This window comes from Diabrotica virgifera, chromosome 10 (genome assembly GCF_917563875.1).
Source record: "Diabrotica virgifera virgifera chromosome 10, PGI_DIABVI_V3a".
Classification (NCBI taxonomy): Eukaryota; Metazoa; Arthropoda; class Insecta; order Coleoptera; family Chrysomelidae; genus Diabrotica; species Diabrotica virgifera.
In genome coordinates, this window is record NC_065452.1 from 148,220,256 (window position 1) to 148,246,017 (window position 25,762).

General features: G+C 31.0%; 1 protein-coding gene across 4 annotated transcripts in view; it reads right to left on the bottom strand.

The window, feature by feature from the left end:
- The window catches only part of LOC114333588 (myocyte-specific enhancer factor 2), a 427,721-nt gene that overhangs the window by 160,841 nt on the left and 241,118 nt on the right, over window positions 1-25,762 (bottom strand). Inside the window, exon 1 of one of the 4 annotated variants that reach the window (XM_028283485.2) lies at window positions 10,676-11,076. The exons of 2 other annotated variants lie outside the window; for them this stretch is intronic. The gene's annotated coding sequence lies outside the window, so the exon portion shown is untranslated. Of the gene's footprint in view, window positions 1-10,675; window positions 11,077-25,762 lie in introns of those variants that run through there. One more of the 4 variants, XM_050663235.1, reaches the window with a different exon arrangement.

Below are 25,762 nucleotides of genomic sequence, written 5' to 3' on the forward strand. Positions count from 1 at the left end.
TCTGAATGAGTTTTTTTTTGAGTTGCTATTTTAGGCGAAGAAAATTTAAGATTGAAGAATGGTTAAAACTGTTCAAAATCCTGCAAATATAAGTATTTTTCCGAAAAACATGCTCATTGAATTCGCATTTATAGTCAAATTTAATTTGTCAAGGGTTTTTTCACAACTTCTTATTAACTCCATTATGATGAAAAGATGGGGAAGAAGAAAAAATTAATCCCGGATAACAGAAACTAAAAGATTTTTAGGATTTACCTCTGAATGAGTTTTTTTTTGAGTTGCTATTTTAGGCGAAGAAAATTTAAGATTGAAGAATGGTTAAAACTGTTCAAAATCCTGCAAATATAAGTATTTTTCCGAAAAACATGCTCATTGAATTCGCATTTATAGTCAAATTTAATTTGTCCAGGGTTTTTTTTAACAACTTCTTATTAACTCCATTATGATGAAAAGATGGGGAAGAAGAAAAAATTAATCCCGGATAACAGAAACTAAAAGATTTTTAGGATTTACCTCTGAATGAGTTTTTTTTTGAGTTGCTATTTTAGGCGAAGAAAATTTAAGATTGAAGAATGGTTAAAACTGTTCAAAATCCTGCAAATATAAGTATTTTTCCGAAAAACATGCTCATTGAATTCGCATTTATAGTCAAATTTAATTTGTCAAGGGTTTTTTCACAACTTCTTATTAACTCCATTATGATGAAAAGATGGGGAAGAAGAAAAAATTAATCCCGGATAACAGAAACTAAAAGATTTTTAGGATTTACCTCTGAATGAGTTTTTTTTTGAGTTGCTATTTTAGGCGAAGAAAATTTAAGATTGAAGAATGGTTAAAACTGTTCAAAATCCTGCAAATATAAGTATTTTTCCGAAAAACATGCTCATTGAATTCGCATTTATAGTCAAATTTAATTTGTCCAATTTTCACAACTTCTTAACAACTCCATTATGATGAAAAGATGAAGAAAAAATTAATCCCGGATAACAGAAACTTAAAGATTTTTAGGATTTACCTCAGAATGAGTTTTTTTTGAGTTGCTATTTTAGGCGAAGAAAATTTAAGATTGAAAAATGGTTAAAACTGTTCAAAATCCTGCAAATATAAGTATGTATTTTTCCAAAAAACATGCTCACTGAATGCATAATTACAGCCAAATTTAATTTGTCCAGGGTTTTTTTCACACCACATGTAACAACTGATTAATGAGTCCATTATGATGAAAAAAGGAGGAAGAAGAAAAAATTAATCCCAGATAAGAGAAACTAAAGAATTTTCAGGATTTGCCTTTGGATGAGTTTTTTTTGAGATGCGATTTTGGGCGAAGAAAATTTAAGAATGAAGAATGGTTAAAACTATTCAAAATCCTGCAAATATAAGTACTTTCTCAAAAACATGTTCATTGAATTCGTCTTTATAGTCAAATTTAATTTGTCCAGGGTTTTTCTTCACACCATATGCAACAACTTATTATTAAGTCCCTTATGATGAAAAGAGGAGGAAGAAGAAAAAATTAATCCCGGATAAGAGAAACTCAAGGATTTTCAGGATGTACCTCTGGATGGGTTTTTTGAGGTGCGATTTTAGGCGAAGAAAATTTAAGAATGAAGAATGGTTAAACTATTCAAAATCCTGCAAATATAACTATTTTTCTCAAAAACATGTTCACTGAATTCGTATTTACAGTCAAATTTTATTTATCCAGGGTTTTTTTCACACCACATGCCAAGAGCGGATCCAGGACCGATTTTCGGGAGGGGCCATGAAGGTTTTTTGGGGAGGAGTACCGGGGGTCTGGGAGTAATTTTTAAAAATTAGGGCTTAATTAGCCAGTTTTAAGCCACTTTTCACACACTTTTGAGGGTCATAAATACATTCAAAACTTAACGTTATTAAAGTATTATTAAAGTCAGTAGGTACGGATTCCTACATATTTTTTCGGATCCAAGCGCAGTTCTTTAAATAAGTTTAGAACTATTTTTCCAATGCTTCTCCTGACAGGCCTTCTTTTTCCCCTCTTTCTTGATTTTCACTAATTATTTTTATGTTCTCATAAGCGTCAATGAACCTGACAAAGTCTTCACGAATGTTGTTATTGTGTATGTATCTCAAATTTAGAGGAAGCTGTTCCATGTGGAATAGGTACGTAGTCGGTCGTTTCGTCAAATATGACAGAGTAATAATTTGCACTCTGATGAACCTGATTCATAATTTGTTCAATTATTTCTCCACAACATGTTACCAATTTATTTTGAATGGTGCTACTAATGTATGTTGCTCAGGAAGATGCTGTGGATAGGTGTTGTTTAAGAGTCTTATCTCCTGATGCGACTTTAAACCTTAATAATTCCCTTCATTGCTAGGTCCAGCATCTTCTTAGAGAAGTAGAAGGCTTTTATCACGATGGCCTCTTAGAGGAATATTTTGTCGACCTAAAAACCCTATAGACTCTACTTTTGGTCGTAGTCTTTCTCAATTTTCTTGTATCTCTTTAGATCACTGAGAGTCTATCTGGTTAATGACTGACTTGCGGGTTGCGATAACTTTGTAGAAAATCCAGCCCAACCTGAACGAATTTCTTGTGGTATGATGTTTTTTCATGAGTTTGTATGCCTCCGTCTTTGCCCATGAGTTTGGCGAAAGATGATAAAGGTTTAGTGACAAGCTTTTGGGCTGTCATCCCTTTATTGCGACCATATTTTTCATTAGAAAAATAAAACACAATATGTAGGTACTTACAAAACAATATCTTTTGAATATGCGAAAGTACCAATTAACTCCTTTGTTCTAAGCGCTAGTAACCCAAGTAACGCTTCATTTCTTTTTAATTCTGTATGTGTACAGAATGTGGAAATTTACACGATTTTAATGGCTGCAGAGATCGTTCTAACAATCGGCACTCTGTAAAATTATCAACATTTTGATTTACAAAACCTCCTATGTCATTCTTCAAGCTACCCTTACTGATTTTGTTCAATTCTAGTCAAGAAGATATATTTATCCTCTGTTATGTACATACATATATATGTGTTTAAAACTAAAAACATTTGAACTGCAAATATTTAAATTTATATTTTTTAATTCTCGGAGGGGACCATGGCCCCCTCCCTGGATCCGCCCTTGCCACATGCAACAACTGGTTAATGAGTCCATTATGATGAAAAGAGGAGAAAGAAGAAAAAATTACTCCCAGATAAGAGAAACTAAAAGACTTTTAGAATTTACATCTGGATGAGTTGCGATTTTAGGCGGAAAAAATTTAAGAATGAAGAATGGTTAAAATATTCAAAATCCTGCAAATATAAGTATTTTTCTCGAAAGCATGCTCACTGTAATTACAGTCAAATTTAATTTGCCCAAGGATTTTTTTCACATCACATGTAACAACTGATTAATGAGAGCATTAAGATGAAAAGAGGAGGAAGAAGAAAAATTAATCCCGGATAAGAGAAACTAAAGGATTTTCAGGATGTACCTCTGGATGAGTATTTTTTGAGGTGCGATTTTAGGCGTAGAAAATTTAAGAATGAAGAATGGTTAAACTATTCAAAATCCTGCAAATAAGGTATTTTTCTCAAAACATGTTCATTGAATTCGTATTTACAGTCAAATTTAATTTGTCCAGGTTTTTTTTCACACCGCACATGCAACAACTGGTTAATGAGTTCATTATGATGAAAAGAGGAGGAAGAAGAAAAAATTAATCCCGGATAAGAGAAACTAAAGGATTTTCAGAATTTACCTCTGGATGAGTTTTTTTTTAGTTCGATTCGAAGAAAATTTAAGATTGAAGAATGTTTAAAACTGTTCAAAATCCTGCAAATATAAGTATTTTACCAAAAAACATGCTCACTGAATGCATAATTACAGCCAAATTTAATTTGTCCACGGTTTTTTTCACACCACATGTAACAACTGATTAATGGGTCCATTAAGATGAAAAGTGGAGGAAGAATAAAATATTAATCCTGAATAAGAGAAACTAAAAGATTTTTAGAATTTACCTCTGGATGAGTTGCGATTTTAGGCGAAGAAAATTAAAGAATGAAGATTGGTTAAAACTATTCAAAATCCTGCAAATATAATTATTTTACCAAAAAACATGCTCACTAAATGCATAATTACAGCCAAATTTAATTTGTCCAGGTTTTTTTTTCACACCACATGTAACAACTGATTATTGAGTCCATTAAGATGAAAAGAGGAGGAAGAATAAAATATTAATCCCGGATAAGAGAAACTAAAGGATTTTCAGGATTTACCTCTGGATGAGTTTTTTAGAGTTGTGATTTTAGGCGAAGAAAATTTAAGAATAAAGAATGGTTAAAAGTATTCAAAATCCTGCAAATATAAGTATTTTTCCCAAAAACATGCTCACTGAATGCATAACTACAACCAAATTTAATTTGTCCAGGGATTTTTCACACCACATGCAACAACTAATTAATGAGTCCATTATGATGAAAAGAGGAGGAAGAAGAAAATATTAATCCCGGATAAAAGAAACTAAAAGATTTTTAGAATTTACCTCTTGATGAGTTGCGATTTTAGGCGAAGAAAATTTAAGAATGAAGATTGGTTAAAACTATTCAAAATCCTGCAAATATGTATAAGTATTTTTCTCAAAAACATGTTCATTGAATTCGTATTTACAGTCAAATTTAATTTGTCCAGGGTTTTTTTTTCACACCACATGCAACAACTTGTTAATGAGTCCATTATGATGAAAAGAGGAGAAAGAAGAAAAAATTACTCGGAGATAAGAGAAACTAAAAGACTTTTAGAATTTACATCTGGATGAGTTGCGATTTTAGGCGGAAAAAATTTAAGAATGAAGAATGGTTAAAATATTCAAAATCCTGCAAATATAAGTATTGTTCTCGAAAGCATGCTCACTGTAATTACAGTCAAATTTAATTTGTCCAGGGTTTTTTTCACACCACATGCAACAACTGATTAATGAGACCATTAAGATGAAAAGAGGAGGAAGAAGAAAAATTAATCCACGATAAGAGAAACTAAAGGATTTTCAGGATTTACCTCTGGATGAGTTTTTTGAGGTGCGATTTCAGGCGAAGAAAATTTAAGAATGAAGAATGGTTAAACTATTCAAAATCCTGCAAATATAACTATTTTTCTCAAAAACATGTTCACTGAATTCGTATTTACAGTCAAATTTTATTTATCCACGATTTTTTTCACACCACATGCAACAACTGGTTAATGAGTCCATTATGATGAAAAGAGGAAAAAGAAGAAAAATTACTCCAGGATAAGAGAAACTAAAAGATTTTTAGAATTTTCATCTGGATGAGTTGCGATTTTAGGCGGAGAAAATTTAAGAATGAAGAATGGTTAAAATATTCAAAATCCTGCAAATATAATTTTTTTTCTCGAAAGCATGCTCACTGTAATTGCAGTAAAATTTAATTTGCCCAAGGTTTTTTTTCACATCACATGTAACAACTGATTAATGAGACCATTAAGATGAAAAGAGGAGGAAGAAGAAAAATTAATTCCGAATAAGAGGAACTAAAGGATTTTCAGGATGTACTTCTGGATGAGTATTTTTTGAGGTGAGATTTTAGGCGTAGAAAATTTAAGAATGAAGAATGGTTAAACTATTCAAAATCCTGCAAATAAAGTATTTTTCTCAAAACATGTTCATTGAATTCGTATTTACAGTCAAATTTAATTTGTCCAGGTTTTTTGTTCACACCGCACATGCAACAACTGGTTAATGAGTACATTATGATGAAAAGAGGAGGAAGAAGAAAAAATTAATCCCGGATAAGAGAAACTAAAGGATTTTCAGAATTTACCTCTGGATGAGTTTTTTTTGAGTTCGATTCGAAGAAAATTTAAGATTGAAGAATGTTTAAAACTGTTCAAAATCCTGCAAATATATGTATTTTACCAAAAAACATGCTCACTGAATGCATAATTACAGCCAAATTTAATTTGTCCACGGTTTTTTTTCACACCACATGTAACAACTGATTAATGAGTCCATTAAGATGAAAAGTGGAGGAAGAATAAAATATTAATCCTGGATAAGAGAAACTAAAAGATTTTTAGAATTTACCTCTGGATGAGTTGCGATTTTAGGCGAAGAAAATTTAAGAATGAAGATTGGTTAAAACTATTCAAAATCCTGCAAATATAAGTATTTAACCAAAAAACATGCTCACTAAATGCATAATTACAGCCAAATTTAATTTGTCCAGGTTTTTTTTTCACACCACATGTAACAACTGATTATTGAGTCCATTAAGATGAAAAGAGGAGGAAGAATAAAATATTAATCCCGGATAAGAGAAACTAAAGGATTTTCAGGATTTACCTCTGGATGAGTTTTTTTAGAGTTGTGATTTTAGGCGAAGAAAATTTAAGAATGAAGAATGGTTAAAAGTATTCAAAATCCTGCAAATATAAGTATTTTTCCCAAAAACATGCTCACTGAATGCATAACTACAACCAAATTTAATTTGTCCAGGGATTTTTCACACCACATATGCAACAACTAATTAATGAGTCCATTATGATGAAAAGAGGAGGAAGAAGAAAATATTAATCCCGGATAAAAGAAACTAAAAGATTTTTAGAATTTACCTCTGGATGAGTTGAGATTTTAGGCGAAGAAAATTTAAGAATGAAGAATGGTTAAAACTATTCAAAACCCTGCAAATATTTATAAGTATTTTTCTCAAAAACATGTTCATTGAATTCGTATTTACAGTCAAATTTAATTTGTCCAGGGTTTTTTTCACACCACATGCAACAACTGGTTAATGAGTCCATTATGATGAAAAGAGGAGAAAGAAAAAAAATTACTCCCAGATAAGAGAAACTAAAAGACTTTTAGAATTTACATCTGGATGAGTTGCGATTTTAGGCGGAAAAAATTTAAGAATGAAGAATGGTTAAAATATTCAAGATCCTGCAAATATAAGTATTTTTCTCGAAAGCATGCTCACTGTAATTACAGTCAAATTTAATTTGTCCAGGGTTTTTTTCACACCACATGCAACAACTGATTAATGAGACCATTAAGATGAAAGAGGAGGAAGTAGAAAAATTAATCCACGATAAGAGAAACTAAAGGATTTTCTCTCAGGATTTAACTCTGGATGAGTTTTTTTTGAGGTGCGATTTTAGGCGAAGAAAATTTAAGAATGAAGAATGGTTAAAACTATTCAAAATCCTGCAAATAAAGTATTTTTCTCAAAACATGTTCATTGAATTCGTATTTACAGTCAAATTTAATTTGTCCAGGTTTTTTTTTCACACCGCACATGCAACAACTGGTTAATGAGTACATTATGATGAAAAGAGGAGGAAGAAGAAAAAATTAAACCCGGATAAGAGAAACTAAAGGATTTTCAGAATTTACCTCTGGATGAGTTTTTTTTTAGTTCGATTCGAAGAAAATTTAAGATTGAAGAATGTTTAAAACTGTTCAAAATCCTGCAAATATAAGTATTTTACCAAAAAACATGCTCACTGAATGCATAATTACAGCCAAATTTAATTTGTCCACGGTTTTTTTCACACCACATGTAACAACTGATTAATGGGTCCATTAAGATGAAAAGTGGAGGAAGAATAAAATATTAATCCTGAATAAGAGAAACTAAAAGATTTTTAGAATTTACCTCTGGATGAGTTGCGATTTTAGGCGAAGAAAATTTAAGAATGAAGATTGGTTAAAACTATTCAAAATTCTGCAAATATAAGTATTTTACCAAAAAACATGCTCACTAAACGCATAATTACAGCCAAATTTAATTTGTCCAGGTTTTTTTTCACACCACATGTAACAACTGATTATTGAGTCCATTAAAATGAAAAGAGGAGGAAAAATAAAATATTAATCCAGGATAAGAGAAACTAAAGGATTTTCAGGATTTACTTCTGGATGAGTTTAGAGTTGTGATTTTAGGCGAAGAATATTTAAGAATGAAGAATGGTTAAAAGTATTCAAAATCCTGCAAATATAAGTATTTTTCCCAAAAACATGCTCACTGAATGCATAACTACAACCAAACTTAATTTGTCCTGGGATTTTTCACACCACATGCAACAACTGATTAATGAGTCCATTATGATGAAAAGAGGAGGAAGAAGAAAATATTAATCCCGGATAAGAGAAACTAAAAGACTTTTAGAATTTACATCTGGATGAGTTGCGATTTTAGGCGGAAAAAATTTAAGAATGAAGAATGGTTAAAATATTCAAAATCCTGCAAATATAAGTATTTTTCTCGAAAGCATGCTTACTGTAATTACAGTCAAATTTAATTTGTCCAGGGTTTTTTTCACACCACATGCAACAACTGATTAATGAGACCATTAAGATGAAAAAGCGGAGGAAGAAGAAAAATTAATCCACGATAAGAGAAACTAAAGGATTTTCAGGATTTACCTCTGGATGAGTTTTTTTTGAGGTGCGATTTTAGGCGAAGAAAATTTAAGAATGAAGAATGGTTAAAAGTATTCAAAATCCTGCAAATATAAGTATTTTTCCCAAAAACATGCTCACTGAATGCATAACTACAAACAAATTTAATTTGTCCAGGGATTTTTCACACCACATGCAACAACTAATTAATGAGTCCATTATGATGAAAAGAGGAAGAAGAAGAAAATATTAGTATACAGCCAACCCAGGGAACTACCCCTTTTTAGAAGAAAATATTAATCCCGGATAAAAGAAACTAAAAGATTTTTAGAATTTACCTCTGGATGAGTTGCGATTTTAGGCGAAGAAAATTTAAGAATGAAGATTGGTTAAAACTATTCAAAATCCTGCAAATATGTAAGTATTTTTCTCAAAAACTTGTTCATTGAATTCGTATTTACAGTCAAATTTAATTTGTCCAGGGTTTTTTTCACACCACATGCAACAACTGGTTAATGAGTCCATTATGATGAAAAGAGGAGAAAGAAAAAAAAATTACTCCCAGATAAGAGAAACTAAAAGACTTTTAGAATTTACATCTGGATGAGTTGCGATTTTAGGCGGAAAAAATTTAAGAATGAAGAATGGTTAAAATATTCAAAATCCTGCAAATATAAGTATTTTTCTCGAAAGCATGCTCACTGTAATTACAGTCAAATTTAATTTGTCCAGGGTTTTTTTCACACCACATGCAACAACTGATTAATGAGACCATTAAGATGAAAAGAGGAGGAAGAAGAAAAATTAATCCACGATAAGAGAAACTAAAGGATTTTCTTTCAGGATTTAAATCTGGATGAGTTTTTTTTGAGGTGCGATTTTAGGCGAAGAAAATTTAAGAATGGAGAATGGTTAAAACTATTCAGAATCCTGCAAATATAAGTATTTTTCTCAAACACATGTTCATTGAATTCGTATTTACAGTCAAATTTAATTTGTCCAGGGTTTTTTTTCACACCACATGCAACAACTGGTTAATGAGTCCATTATGATGAAAAGAGCAGAAAGAAGAAAATATTAATCCCGGATAAGAGAAACTAAAAGATTTTTAGAATATACATTTGGATGAGTTGCGATTTTAGGCGGAGAAAATTTAAGAATGAAAAATGGTCTAAAATATTCAAAATCCTGCAAATATATTAAGTATTTTTCTCGAAAGCATGCTCACTGATGTAATTACAGTCAAATTTAATTTGCAAAGGGTTTTTTCACACCACATGCAACAACTGATTAATGAGTCCATTATGATTAAAAGTCCATTATAATGAAAAGAGGAGGAAGAAAAAAAACTAATACCGGATAAGAGAAATTAAAAGATTTTTAGGATAGGCCTGGATGAGTTTTTTCTGTTGCGATTTTAGGCGGAGAACATTTAAGAATGAAGAATGGATAAATCTTTTCAAAATCCTGCAAATATATTAAGTATTTTTCTCGAAAACATGCTCACTGTAATTACAGTCAAATTTAATTTGTCCGCAAGGTTTTGTTTCACATCACATGCAACAAGAAACAACTAATTAATGAGTCCATTTTGATGAAAAGATGAAGAGGAAAAAAATTAATCCAGGATAAGAGAAACTGTAAGATTTTTAGGATTTACCTCTGGATAAGTTTTTTTTTAGTTGCAATTTTAGGCGGCAATTTTCTAATAAATTTTTGAATAATAATCGAATTGTCCATGTTTCCAAAAATTTATTGTATTATTTGCTTATCGCAAGGAAGTAAAACGAGAGAGAATCAATTCCGATAAAAATAGAAATAGTATACTATTTTTAAGAAGTCGATAAAAACCATTGTTACTAAATATAGTTACAAACATTGCGAGATGTTTGTTTTTAATTTAAAAATAGTAAAACTAGTTATATAGTCTAAGAGAATGTTTACTTTAAACACAGGCCATCCCAGATAGCATTAATAATCTTAGTTTCGAGGATATTTTTTCAAGAAGTTAGTAAATAAGAGTTAGTTTAAATTTTTTTGTTTGCAAATTGCAAATGTGTGAAGATATTCAACCGCAGTTTTCCGCAAACGATGACAAAATACGAATTCATAAATTAGTATTAAACAAATAAAAAGCGTATACTTGGACAATAATTAATAATTGCTTAGTATACTCGTGTCCCAGCAAGATTCTCACAAGTACGGATCCTGCCGTTAGAATCACGATTTTCCTGCAACTTCAAGGGGAGTCCCAGGTAAAGCAAAAACACTTACCCAGTTTTCCGTAGAACAAAATTTCCAATCACATAACTTGTATAGGAAATAAAGAAAAAACTAAATTTTGATCACAACCACCAAAAACAACGCGTTTCGCCGCTACTAAGTTGACGCCTCAGTGAAAATTCAAAAGTTTTTAAAATATGAGATCAAAAACGAACACTTCCAAAGTTCGAAAAGAGTTCTTGGTACTGAACAGAGCGCACCACGCGATAAACTACAAACTACCATGTAGCAGGACTCGTGCCAAGTTGAGATGATCCAACGACATCCGACCGTGGTATTGGTCGATACGATTCGATGACGTCACCCGAGCCAACCAATGTCAGTATTTACTCTGTTCGAGTCAGCTGGCGGGTTACTAAGACGCGTGGGGCAAAAGCCCAAGCACCAGCAAGCGAGGACGACGGCGAATGTCAGCGTCTGTGTGCATGGCACTGCCGGCGTTGCCAGATCTCGCATATCCCCTTCGCAGGAATAATCAGCAGGAGTGTACTCACACACAGGCCCGCCGACTTCCTAATTTTGCACAGGGCAGGCCTACATGTTCGCCTTACATCTACCTTATCAAATGTTTAGATAAGATTGTGTTGCCATTATTTTTTTGTTGATATAAATTTATATACACTATTTAATTCATTTGAATTAAAATTTAATACAGATTAAATAATATCACAGTGAAATTCCACTCAACTGGCATCTGTATACAATGCACCTGTTCGGTTAATTAAATATACAGGGTGTAACAAAAAGTCAAGTCACAAATTAAATCACATATTCTGGGACCAAAAATAGTTCGATTGAACCTACTTACCTTAGTGCAAATGTGCACTTGAAAAAGTTACAGTCCTTTGAAGTTACAAAATGAAAATCGAGTTTTTCCAATATATCGAAAACTGTTTTTATATTGAAAATGGACATGTGGCTTTCTTATGGCAGGAACATCTTGAAAAAATATCAGTTAAATTTGTTTTCCCCATAAAAATTTTGTGGGGGTTTTGTTCCCTTAAACCCCCCAAAAGTTTGTTTACGTTCCAATTAAATTATGAATGTAGTGCCATTAGTTAAACGCAATGTTTTTAGAACTTTTTTGCCTCTTAGTATTTTTAATATGTTTCCCTGAGTACCTAACAAAATGTAAATTATAAATACATTTTCAAATGATTACCAAGGCTCTATAATCTTACTTAATCATTTGCAAATATGTGGTGGATTTTACAAATGTTCAAAATTCTCGATAAAAACTGGCTTATCGAAAAAGTACTAAGAGGTAAAAAAGTTTTAAAGACATTGTGTTTAATTAAAGATATGTATCACAATAATAATTTAATTGGAACATACGTAAACATTTGTGGGAGTTAAGGGAAAAAAACCACCATAAAATTTTTATGAGGTGCACAATTTTCACTGTTATTTTTTTTAAAGATGTTCCTGCCATAAGAAAGCCTCATGTCCATTTTCAATATAAAATCTCTAACAGTTTTTGATATATTGAAAAAAAAAATCGATATTCATTTTGTAAAATCAAAGGGCTTGTAACTTTTTTTATGTGAACATTTGTACTAAGACAAGTGAAGTTCAATCGAACTATTTTCGGCCCCAAAATATGTGATTTAATTTATGACCTACCTTTTTGTTACACCCTGTATATACAGTATGTCTCACTAAGTTGGGAACAAATGGAAACTTCCCTTATTATTGATTTTTCGAAAAATTGATTCTTCATAAAAAGTTCTGCATCACATCTTGATCAATAATCAGGAATAAAAATTGCAAAATATTTATTGGTATACAAGGAAAATAAAATTTTTTGATTTAAGCTGAAGAGTATAAAGTGTTTTTAAATGTAATTTAAAGATGTTGATTGTAATTAAAAACAAGCTGAGAATGCGAGCATTATCATACCGAAAATTGTGTAAAATATGTCGTGTAATGAATTACGTCTTATAATAAATTAGGTCAAATAATATATTTTGTCAGTTTTTAAAAATATTAGTTTATAATATGCAATATAATCTAAATTTACATGATATACCAAATGCCTGGGGATTCAAAAAGTTCGATTTATCGAATTTGAGATCGGTTATTTTGAATTTGGTTCGAGATATCGATTCGTAATCTACGTAAAAACACATTGAATTGATAATATATCATGCCGTAAGTCGAAAATTCGACTTTGAGGTTAAGTTAGGTCGTTAGGCAATCTCGAAGATGGTTCGAATTATAGAAATGCCGTTTTCAGATTTGGATTCAGGAAACAGACTTACATTATAGTTCCATCGGTAGATCGGCTCCGAGTATTGCACAGGCGGCGACGCACAAACTAACGAACGAACAAACTTCGCGAATTTATTAACGAAAACGAAGTTTAAATTATATATTATATTCTGCCTGCAAAAAAATAGTGCTAAAGCACAGAGGCATTGTACATGCATACAAATAATATTCAAAATATGTATTTATTTTGTAAAGTTTACAATCTTTCCGGTAACTTCAATTTCATTTTCTTATCTTTACTTTTATCTTTATATCCTTAATCAATTTTAACTGATATCATATATTTACAATATTGTATTTATTATATTCTAAATATCGTGTGTACTAGACATGGAATTTTGTCCGGAGAATCAAGTGATTTGTACATGTTTATCACTTCCTCAATCTCACTTAGTTTTGCAAGCGTACCTTACAACTTTTTATAATTTTGCTTCATTGGTGACGTAACAAGTTGTAGTATTTGCGAGAAATATTTACAGTTTTTAGTTTTTGATTAAATCTTTGGATGTTAATATCGTCATTATAAAGGTAATAGTTTTGTTATTAAACAATAATTTTAAAGAGTTTTTTCGAGTGAGTTCAATAACGACAAGGCACGTAAAAGGAAAACGAGAAGAACATATTGTAACAAAAAATAAAATAAAAACAGTTTAGCAAAGGAAAAATATATACAGAGATAGGAACGTGGAATATTAGAGGGTCGTTTGAGGAAGGAAAGCTAAAACACTTGACTGCAGAAGTAAATATGTAAATACAAATCTTATTATAGCCTTACACGAAACGAAGCTGTTAGCTGTTAGGGCAAATTGGACTTGAAATAGAAAATTACAAAAATTAGCATGGAAGAAATCTATACATTATACATCTACGATAGGTAAATACAGTTTACAACAGAGAACAAAAAATAATAATGGCCATTTGCTAATACAGTTCGCCAATGAAAATAATCTGATTGTTAAGAGCACATACTTTCAACGGGAAGATCATAGTTCAGAGAAATAAGGAAAAAAAATATCGTGTTGGTGACACAACCCCCTCCAGGCCAAAACCAAATTTTTCGAGTAATATGGTCATCTATAATAATAACCTAAATATTTCCTGCAGCCGATTTTGATGATATACATAGTTATAAACAAATGAAGATCAAAAAACGGTAAATTTTCGCTTTTTTCGTCTATTACTAAAAAATTGGGCATTTTAAACAAATTTGAGAGTAATAAACTCTTAAACCGTATAAAAAACTTCAATATGGCGTTCGCTGAATATGTCTATCCTTATTGGTTGCTTAGAAAATTGCCAAATAAATAATAAATTTTGAGTTTATATAAATATTCATAACTTATGTAAAAATTAACTTAGAACCTTATTATTTCACGGAATGCTGAGACTTATGGTGTTTAAATCATACCCTAAATTTCAAAGCAATTGGTCAAATAGTTTCAAAGTTATTTAATTTGTTTATCCAAAATTAATTTTTTTTGCAACACTGTAAGTCAGAAAATGATGAAGTTACAGTAATATTTTGGATAGTTTATGAAAGAAGAAAATTTACAGTATTTATTTAATTAAAAAAAAATGACAAAAAACAATTATAAATATTGCAAAATAATTCTGCAAAAACATGTGAATTAAAAAAATGGGGGGGGGGGCTAACTTTGTCCCTAAATGTTCTAGAACAGTTGTTTTTCTTTCTAAATGTGTATAAAAATTCACTCTTTATAAATGTGAAAACATAATTTTTCTACGGGTAACGGTTAAAAAGTTATTCTAATTGTTTATAAGTAAGCAAAAAATCGACATGTTTTTGCAAAATAATTTTACACTGTTTAAAATTATTTTTTGTCATTTATTTTTAATTAAGGTAATAGTATAAATGTTCTTCTTTCCTAAACTGTCTGAAGTATTATTGTAACCTCGTAATTTTCTGACTTATAGTGTTGCAAAAAAAATGAATTTGGGATAAACAAATTAAATAACTTTTAAACTATTTGACCAATTGCTTTGAAATTTAAAGTATAATTTAAGTACAAGAAGTCTCGGCATTTCGTGTAATAAGAAGATTCTAAGTTAATTTTTACCTAAGTTATGAATATTTATAAAAACTCAAAATTTATGATTTATTTTGCAATTTTCTAAGCAACCAATAAGGATGGACATATACAGCGAATGACATATTGAAGTTTTTTATACGATTTATGAGTTTCTTACTCTCAAATTTGTGCTTAACTTTTTGGTAATAGACGAAAAAAGCGATAATTTACCGTTTTTCGATCTTCATTTGTTTATAACTATGTATATCATCAAAATCGGCTGCAGGAAACATATAGGTTAATAATATAGATGTCCATACTACTCAAAAAATTTGGTTTCGGCCTGGAGGGGGATGTGTCACGAGAAAAATCTTATTTCTCTGGACTATCATCTCTAAATGGAAAAGTAATCAATCAGATCGATTATGTATTTATTGAAAAGAATGAAGAAAAGTGTATTACTAACATCAGGATATCGAGAGGGTCGGATGAAGATTCTTTCTGGTAGGAGCAAGAATGAAATAGATCATACCAATTCTGAAGATGGCAGAATGAAGAATTGAAGGAATACAATAACATACCAGCAAACGAATGGGAAAGATACTTGACGGAACTATTTAAAGGAAAGGAAAATAATAATCAACACAATAACCTACCTGAATTAAGACACGAAATAGAAATCAGTTTTCAGGAAGTAGAGATAGCCATAAATTCACTCAAAAATAGAAAGTCACCAGGACCAGACGAAATAACCAACGAGCTTCTAAAACACGGAGGAGAAAGTATAACCCTAGAGATGACAAAACTTACACAAAAACTAATATTGCACTGCAAGATACCAGACGCATGGAGAAACAGCAAAATTATACCAATGTTCAAGAAAGGAGACAAAGAAGACCCCAACAATTATAGAGGTATAAATCTACTGAACACCGCACTTAAGGAAAGTTTAAAAACCACTTATCACAAAAGTCCAAACCAACAAAATCAATAAACTAACAACTTTATCAGATGAACAACAAGGATTCAGATCCGGAAGATCCTGCGTAGACGCCGTATTTGTACTAAGACAAATCACAGAAAAGGCCATCGAGCACAATAAACCAGCATATCTATGTTTTATATACCTGACAAAGGCTTTCCATCGCATCCAAGTCGAAGACGTCATATACCTACTGTGTAAAAGGCACATACCAATCAATATTATACAAACCATCAAAAACACCATCTTCCATAATCGAATACAGGCAAAGATAAATGTAAAACTAACGCAGTTTATACCAGTACAAAGAGGAGTCAGACAAGGTGACTCGTTAAGCCCACTGCTTTTTAATATAATAATGGACGAAATAATACAAGCAGTACGCAAAGGTCATGGTTACAGAATGGGGAACAAAGAAATCCAAATATTATGTTATGACGATCTCCAAAGATTAACACACATCTTCAATACAATAGCCAACAAATACTATATGATAATATTAGCAGAAAAAACCAAATATATGATATGACAACATATAAATACCCACTACGATGTAAAATCGAGATTGATGGGAAAATAATAAAGCATGAAGCAAGGTTTAGATATCTGGGAATAGAAATAACTAGTTACGGAGATGTTGAAGAAGAAGTACGACAACAAAGCTTAAAAACATAAAAACAAGTAAAGCGGCGGGATCTAAACAAACACCTAAGACAAAACACAAAAACAAGAATCTATAAAGCAGGAATTAGACCTATATTGAAATACACGGCGGAGACAAGACCTGACACATCTAAAACGAGACGACTACTAGAAACAACAGAGATGAAAATACTTCGACGAATATCAGGGAAAAGTCTCTTGGATAGGGAGAGAAGCGAAAACATAAGAAAAGCATGCAATGTAGAAGACATAAATGGATGGGTGACAAAACGGAAACAGGAGTGGAACGAACACATTAGTAGAATGGGAGAGGATAGGATAGTACGAATAGCACGAGATAGGTCACCAAATGGACGAAGAAGTATTTGCAGACCAAGAAAAAGATGGTGCGATAATTTAAACAATTTAGGAGGCTAATATTGAAGAAGAAACAGGCTTTAAAGCCTACATACAAGAAGGAAGAAGAAGAAGAAGCAGTTCTGAAGAACTTAAACACAGAAAAACACAGAATAAATAAGGTTTACAACAAGGTTAATCACAGAAAATGAAAAAAGACATTACGAACAAGCGTTCAACGAGGAGATGAACAAAACCAACGAAAAAGAAGATAATCCAAAACAAATGTGATGAAGAATTAAGAGACGTACGAGAGGTATAAATAAGCACAGGTTATGGCAAAAATGAGGAAGATCTGGAAGAGATTCATGCATAGTTGAAATGACAGCCATTTCATTCCTACACCCTATTAGTAGACAAGGTTGCCGAGCAAAGAAAAGTAAAATATTTTTACTATGTAGGTATAATATATATTATTTATAATAGTAAAAATATTTTTAATCGAGGTGAAAATATTTTTATTTTACGAAAACAAAAAAAAACTCCTAACATATGCAGCGGAGACAAGGACCGATACAAGAAAGACGAAACAACAAATCAACAATATCGAAATGAAAGTATTAAGATCAATAACTGACATACCATTAAGAGAGAGACAAAGCAACAGAACTATACCAGAACGATGCAAAATTCAAAATATTAACAGTGGATAAAAACAAGAAAGAAAAACTGGAACGAAAATGTAAACCGAATGGAACCAGATAGATTAGCGAACATCTGTAAAAACAACAAGCCGTATAGCAGAAGACCCGTTGGAAGGCCGCCGAAAAGGTGGAAAGACAATGTACAGTCAACAACAACTGAAACAGAATAAGAGGCAGACAAACAAAAGTAAACCTAGTCGAACGAAGAAGAAAAAGAAGAAAAAAACAAAAACGGAAAACATTACGAAACTTTTCATCCTATAAATTTTAGATCTAGTAGCATTATGTCACATATACTATAATCTACATAAAACTGTATTATAATCGTATACGAATGTGAACATCTATTATTTTCCAACCAGTTATAAAGAAATTTTGGAACGCCAATGTTCACATAACATTGAAGGTTGTACATTCATTTTAATATTTTTGCATATTGTCCCTGATCTCTAAAATTTGTCATACTGTTATTGTCGATGATTTCTTGTCTTTTTAAACTTCAACCAGCCGTTTCTTGTTTTGTGTTTACTTGTATTAGTGCACGATATACAGGGTGTAACAAAAAGGTAGGTAATAAATTATATGACATATTCTGGGACCAAAAATAGTTCGATTGAACCTAACTTACCTTAGTACAAATGTGCACATAAAAAAAGTTACAGCCCTTTGAAGTTCTTCTTCTTCTTCTACGGCACTACAGCCCAAATTGAGCCTTGGCCTCCTTTATTTTTTGTCTCCACCCTTGCTTTCCTGTGGCTGCTCTTCTCCATACACGGACTCCTAAAAGGGCTAGTGCGTCGCTGTTTACTGTGTCTTCCCAGCGTTTTCTTGGCTTTCCAACCGGTCTCTTTCCCTGCGTTCTAGCATTCAGTGCTCTTTTTGGTAGCCTATCCTCTGCCATTCTTATCACATGTCCTGCCCATTGCAATATTTGTATTCTAATGAAGTGTGACAGGGGTATTTCCTTATATAGTTAATAAAGCTCGTTGTTGTATCGACTTCTGAAGATTCCGTTTTCCCTCACAGGTTCTAGTATTTTCCTCAGTACTTTCCTTTCCCTTTGAAGTTACAACATGAAAATAGATTTTTTCCAACATATCGAAAATTATTAGAGAGTTTTTTATTGAAAATGGACATGTGGCATTCTTATGGCAGGAATATCTAAAAAAAAATTAAAAAATAACAGTGAAATTTGTACACATCATAATAATTTTATGGGGGTGTTGTTCCCTTAAACTCCCCAAATATTTGTGTACGTTCCAATTAAATTATTACTGCGGTACAATCAGTTAAACAGAATGTTTTTAAAACTTTTTGCCTCTTAGTACTTTTCCATAAGCCAATATTTATCGAGATATTTTGAACATTTTTTGTAAAATCCACCACATATTTGTAAATGGTTAAGTTAGTGGAGACCTGGTAATAATAATGAAAATAATCTGTAATCTTACTTAATCATTTAAAAATATATAATGGATTATACAAATGTTCAAAATATCTCGATAAAAACCGGCTTATCGAAAAAGTACTAAGAGGCAAAAAAGTTTTAAAAACATTGTGTTCAACTAATGGTACCGCCATAATAATTTAATTGAACGTACACAAAAATTTGGGGGAAACCCCATAAAATTTTTATGGGGTGCACAAATTTCACTGTTATTTGTTCTTAAAGATGTTCCCGTCATAAGAAAGCCACATGTTAATTTTCAATATAAAATCTGTAACAGTTTTTGATATATTGAAAAAAATCGATTACATTTTGTAACTTCAAAGGGCTGTAATTTTTCTTATGTGCACATTTGTACTAAGGTAAGTTAGGTTCAATCGAACTTATATATTTTTATCCCAGAATATGAGGCCCCTAGAACACAGCATGTGTAAGTGACAATGTTTAGGAAATTGGGTTATACAGGGTGTGTCATGAGGAACTGTACATACTCCTACCTCGTATAGAGGCCCCTATGGGGAATAACAAATGACTATTAAAAAGTGTCTGCTCCCATTGTTTAATAATATACAGGGCGAGTTTCGCATTTTGACAGAAATTTATATTCGTCATAATTTTTGAACCGTCAGATTGATGTGTCTCTTATTTTGGTCAATCGTTACACTATTACCACCTAATCAACTGATTTATTCAAACTAGAAAAAAATCAGGTCCGGCTTTAAAAAATTAGTTCGTTTGGGTCTTAGTTAAAATTTCACCCTGTATACGCTTTTTGAAAACTCTAATATTAATTTTACAAATTAGACAAATAGACAATTAAAATGACATATTTATTTTTTCCCCACACGATTACTTAATTTTTTATAAAAAAATCATTGACTATGAATTAAAAATTTGGTAAAGTGAACCATAGATTTAAAAAAAATTAACTATTATTACAAAAATTAATTTTTTTAAACAAATATTTGATTTATGCCACTACCCAATCCACTGATTTATTCAAACTAGAAAAAAATCAGGTCCGACTTTAAAAAATAGGTTCGTTTGGGTCTTAGAAAAAATTTCACCCTGTATACGCTTTTTGAAAACTCTAATATGAATTTTACAAATTAGACAATAGGCAATTAAAATGGCATATTTATTTTTTCCCCACACGATTACTTAATTTTTTATTAACAAATCAAATGTGTCAAAATTGCAATTTTACCATAAAAATAAAAAAAATTAAACAACGTTTTTCTTAAAATTAAAAGTTTCACCATTTTTTTTTCTATAACACGTCTAGATCTAAAACTCCCCATAACACTTCTCTTTGGACTCTATAGTTTAACATAGACGTGATCAAATAGATAAATTTTAAATTTTTTCACATAATATTTGCGATTTAACTTTACAATTCACGTAGCTGCACCTTTTATATTTAAAAATTCATAACTTTTACGAGAAGGAGACTGAAAGTCTACAACAATTGTCATAGTCTTCACAATGGCAAGAGATAAGTGCTGTAAAAATTTCAGAAATTTTTTTTTAAATGGAACGTTTTAGCGACTTAAACCGTGATTTCATCTTTTTTTTTCATTTTTAGGTTTAAATTCCGATTTTGACAAATTTGATATTTAATAAAAAATTATGTTATCGTGTGGGGAAAAAATAAATATGCCATTTTAATTGCCTATTTGTCATATTAGAGTTTTCAAAAAGCGTATACAGGGTGAAATTTTTTCTAAGACCCAAACGAACTAATTTTTTAAAGGCGGACCTGATTTTTTCTAGTTTGAATAAATCAGTTGATTGGGTGATAACATAAATCAAATATTTGTTTAAAAAAATTAATTTTTGCAATAAAAGTTAATTTTTTTTAAATATATGGTTCACTTTACCAAACTTTTAATTATTATTCATAGTCAAATTTGATTTTTTTCAAAAAAATTAAGTAATCGTGTGGGGAAAAAATAAATATGCCATTTTAATTGCCTATTTGTCTAATTTGTAAAATTCATATTAGAGTTTTCAAAAAGCGTATACAGGGTGAAATTTTTTCTAAGACCGAAACGAACTAATTTTTTAAAGCCGGACCTGATTTTTTTCTAGTTTAAATAAATCAGTTGATTGGGTGGTAACATAAATCAAATATTTGTTAAAAAAAATTAATTTTTGTAATAAAAGTTAATTTTTTTAAATCTATGATTTACTTTACCAAACTTTTAATTCGTAGTCAAATTTGATTTTTTTATAAAAAATTAAGTAATCGTGTGGGGAAAAAATAAATATGCCATTTTAATTACCTATTTGTCTAATTTGTAAAATTCATATTATAGTTTTCAAAAAGCGTATACAGGGTGAAATTTTTTCTAAGATCCAAACGAACTAATTTTTTTGAAGCCGGACCTGATTTTTTTCTAGTTTGAATAAATCAGTTGATTGGGTGGTAATAGTGTAACGATTGGCCAAAATAAGAGACAGATCGATCTAACCGTTCAAAAATTATGACGAATACAAATTTCTGTCAAAATGCGAAACTCTCCCTGTATATTATTAAACAATTGGAGCAGACACTTTTTAATGGTCATTTGTTATTCCCCATAGGAGCCTTTATACGAGGTAGGAGTATGTACAGTTCCTCATGACTCACCCTGTATACAAAAATGGACTCACAAACACATAGAAAACATAGCTTCAAACTTTCTACATAAACTAAACAATAACATGATCAAAAATGACATGTCATTGAAAACATGCTAACCAGTAGATACCTAGATTTTTAGAATTGTCTAGAACTTTGAACAAAATTTTCTCAAAACTTAGCACTTACATCCCTTGTGTTCTAGCGGCCTCAAATGTGATTTAATTTATGATCTACCTTTTTGTTACACCCTGTACACGTTAAAGTATTAAAATTAAAATAAAACCCGAGCAACAATAAAATATAGCTTAAATTTAGTTATGCGTCGAAAACCAATTTATTTCTCTTTTATAGTTTCATTTTTCTCTTCTATTTTAGGATTTATGTGTCCATCTGGATTCAGCAGTATATTGTTTGAGTGATTTTGATTTGAAGTTTCTCGATAGTTTATACACAATAAACCTTGTTTGCGGATGAAATTATATTTTATTGATACTTTTTTTCATTTTTTCCTTGGAAAATTTGGGAATGTTTGTTCATATGAATGTCCGTTCTTAGTTTACTACGAATGTGTTTTGAAGTTATACTTCTTTACCGGCGATATGAGGGTGAATTTTTATATGTTAAAACCTATGATCCCGACGCATGCGCATTATAACTTTGTTCTGATTGCATGTTCAAATGACATGTCAAAAATTATTCAATATGGCGGCTGTGGCACAGCTGTAGTTAGATTATTTATGGTTGTTGCGTTTTAAAATTTGTGTGAAAAGAAACAACAAACAAAAGTTAGTTAATAGTTATACTGCCTTTTTAAATAGTTTTCATATACCTATATTTTTGGACTTTTGGACTATTTTGGACAAGGAAAACTCGTACTAATTTGGTAAGTAGTTTTTATTATAATCATATTGTAACTATACATTTGGATTAGGTTGAAATACAGTAGAGCGTCGATTATCCGAACTAATTGGGGGACATAGGTGTTCGGAAAACCGATTTGTTCGGATAATCGAACTACAATATATTGATACATATTTATAGTCATACATATTTATCCACAAGTGAATAAAAGCCATATTTATATACCTACATATTTATTTATATCTTGATAATGACAACTAGCAACTAAACAAAAAAGTGCAGTCTTTGCAACAACATAATTATTTTTGGATACAATATTGAAGAAAATTGAAGATATTTTAAGCGTCAATTACTAACGCTTGCTCGGTATTCGAGTGCGGGACGCGGGAGTCGATAGTTCGAATAAGCGGTCGTTCGGTTGATCGACGTTCGGATAATCGACGCTCTACTGTACATTTATTTTCTCAAGAATGGGGATTTTAGAGAGAAATCCCAAATTAGGTCCGATTTTTATTTTTAAATTATGATTTTTTGGCGTAGATTTATTTATCTAGTAGGTATGTAATGCTTTGATTTACATACTTAATTTGATTACCAACAAAAGTTCTACCAATCTTCATCTAATATATTGTTTTCTTACTGTTTTGTTATATTTTAATATTTTCTTCCACAAAATTTAAACTACATAATTTAATTATATTCAAAACAACTGTCAAACAGTAAAACGTTCAGTTACCCTATTTTTCCACATGACAAATAATGTGGAATTGGACGAGTGAGTCTATGCTTCGATTACGAATCAAAGCGCCCCGAAATTCACGGGTTCGATTCCCGATGCAAGTTTTTATTTTTTTTTTTTTATGCATTTTATGATTGTAAGTATATTTGTTACATAATTTTTTTTTTCAGAAAATGCGTATTTAAAATTTTTGCCAACAATTATTATCGTTCAGAAATCATTTTTTCTTTGTGGCATTTTTCAATGTGTTTGTGTGCGTTTTATTCTTTTATTTTTTTAAATTTTTGGTATTGTCTTAAAAATCACATAATATGTAGTAGAAGTATAACTTCTTACGTGCGTACAAAGTACACACACATTCTTTTTTTTGTTACCACGTGTGCCTCATCATCACCAAAACCATGACTATTAAGTATATTGTCTCCATTTTCTCAAGGGTTAGTTGTTGGTTCTTTCGTTTTCACATGACCGTTTTATAATTTATAAGTATGTAAGAGAGACGAAAAGAAACACAACAAGACCCCAAAGGAGATATGTACACGACATAAGAGCAGTGGAGGGCAAAGATGAAATTGGTGCAAAATGGAGAAATATAAAAGCAGTTGAGAGAAATCTACATTAAAAAGTGGATAGATAAAGATTGACAACGAGAGAGAGAGAGATAAAGAGAGGTTGAGAGAAATGGAGAGAGAGGGTTCCATCAAGACTTCTTATCATCTCAAATCGAAAATATGCAAAAATACTCTGGACGGAATACTTTAATAGCTTCTTAAAATGAAGAATTTCACAGGAAAGTAATAGAAGCAACAGAGAAAGTAACATCTTAAGGTGCTCTCTTCTTTGGAAGGTTGGCGATCATCATGACTCTTTACATTCTCTTTACAGCTGCTCTAAAAGCTGGATAGATGAGCCTTTCAACGCTACGCTTTCCTAAAATCTTTCTCTGGTTAATATAAGGTTGTTTCCTCGTTTAATGGTACATATACCCATTCCAGAGCATGATCTCCATTTCTGCAGAGCCTCATTCGTATAGATTTTGAAGAGTATACAGGGTGTTTCATTAATAATTGTCCATATAGTAACTGGAGAAACCTTTACGGATTGTAGCTATTGATATGAACTATACAAAATTTCACTTTTTACGTTAATTGCTTACGTTATGCTTCATAAATACAGTAGAGCGTCGATTATCCGAACTAATTGGGGGACATAGGTGTTCGGAAAACCGATTTGTTCGGATAATCGAACTACAATATATTGATACATATTTATAGTCATACATATTTATCCACAAGTGAATAAAAGCCATATTTATATACCTACATATTTATTTATATCTTGATAATGACAACTAGCAACTAAACAAAAAGTGCAGTCTTTGCAACAACATAATTATTTTTGGATACAGTATTGAAGAAAATTGAAGATATTTTAAGCGTCAATTACTAACGCTTGCTCGGTATTCGAGTGAGGGACGCGTGAGTCGATAGTTCGAATAAGCGGTCGTTCGGTTGATCGACGTTCGGATAATCGACGCTCTACTGTAAACAATAAAGTTTCAAATTTTGAACGCTCATATATTTGTTTATATATAAATCGGCGTTTATTCGTGTCAAATTTCAATACGATACGAAACAAAACTTCAACCAATACTCGCATTCAAAAAATTCGTGTTTTTATCGTAGTCTTAGAAAAACCACCGGTAGAGACGTTTTGTGCCACAATTAACATTAGAATTCGTTTTGTCGTATTAATTAATTAAACGCTTTTCTTTAGTTCAATAGTTTGGGTCAAATTTTTGGACGTTAATTTGACTGCCTTTTCTTAAATGCAAATGACTAAAAATTTGCAGACATATGCATTCTCGGGAACAATACACGAATAGTCAATCATTTTTTTTTGTTTATTAATTGTTTAAATAAAAAACGATTTTAACGGAAAATGCTTAAATTCTCTTGTTTTTTACAATAAAGAAACTTTAAACTTTTACAGATTGAACTATATGAACTATTAATAATGATTGAACTATATGAATTATATGAACTATTAATAGTTTCACTTTTTACGTTAATTGTTTACGTTATGCTTCATATATAAACAGTAAAGTTTCAAATTTTTTGCCGATTCAGACTACTTTTCATGTTTTTACATCATATGTTTTTATACATATTTTAATAAACATGACGATATATAGGGTGAGGCAGATAACTGGCCTATTAGAAATATCTCGAGAACTAAAGGCAACAGAATCATGAAAATTGGAATGAAGGGGTTTTGAAGGATGATCTATTAAATGAAAATATTTTTATCTCTTTGCAACTTCCGGTTATACCGGAAGTTGCTTATAACTTCGTTTTTTTAAATGGGACACCCTGTATATTTTTACCTTTTTGGATTCTCCTCAATATCTTCTTTCTTA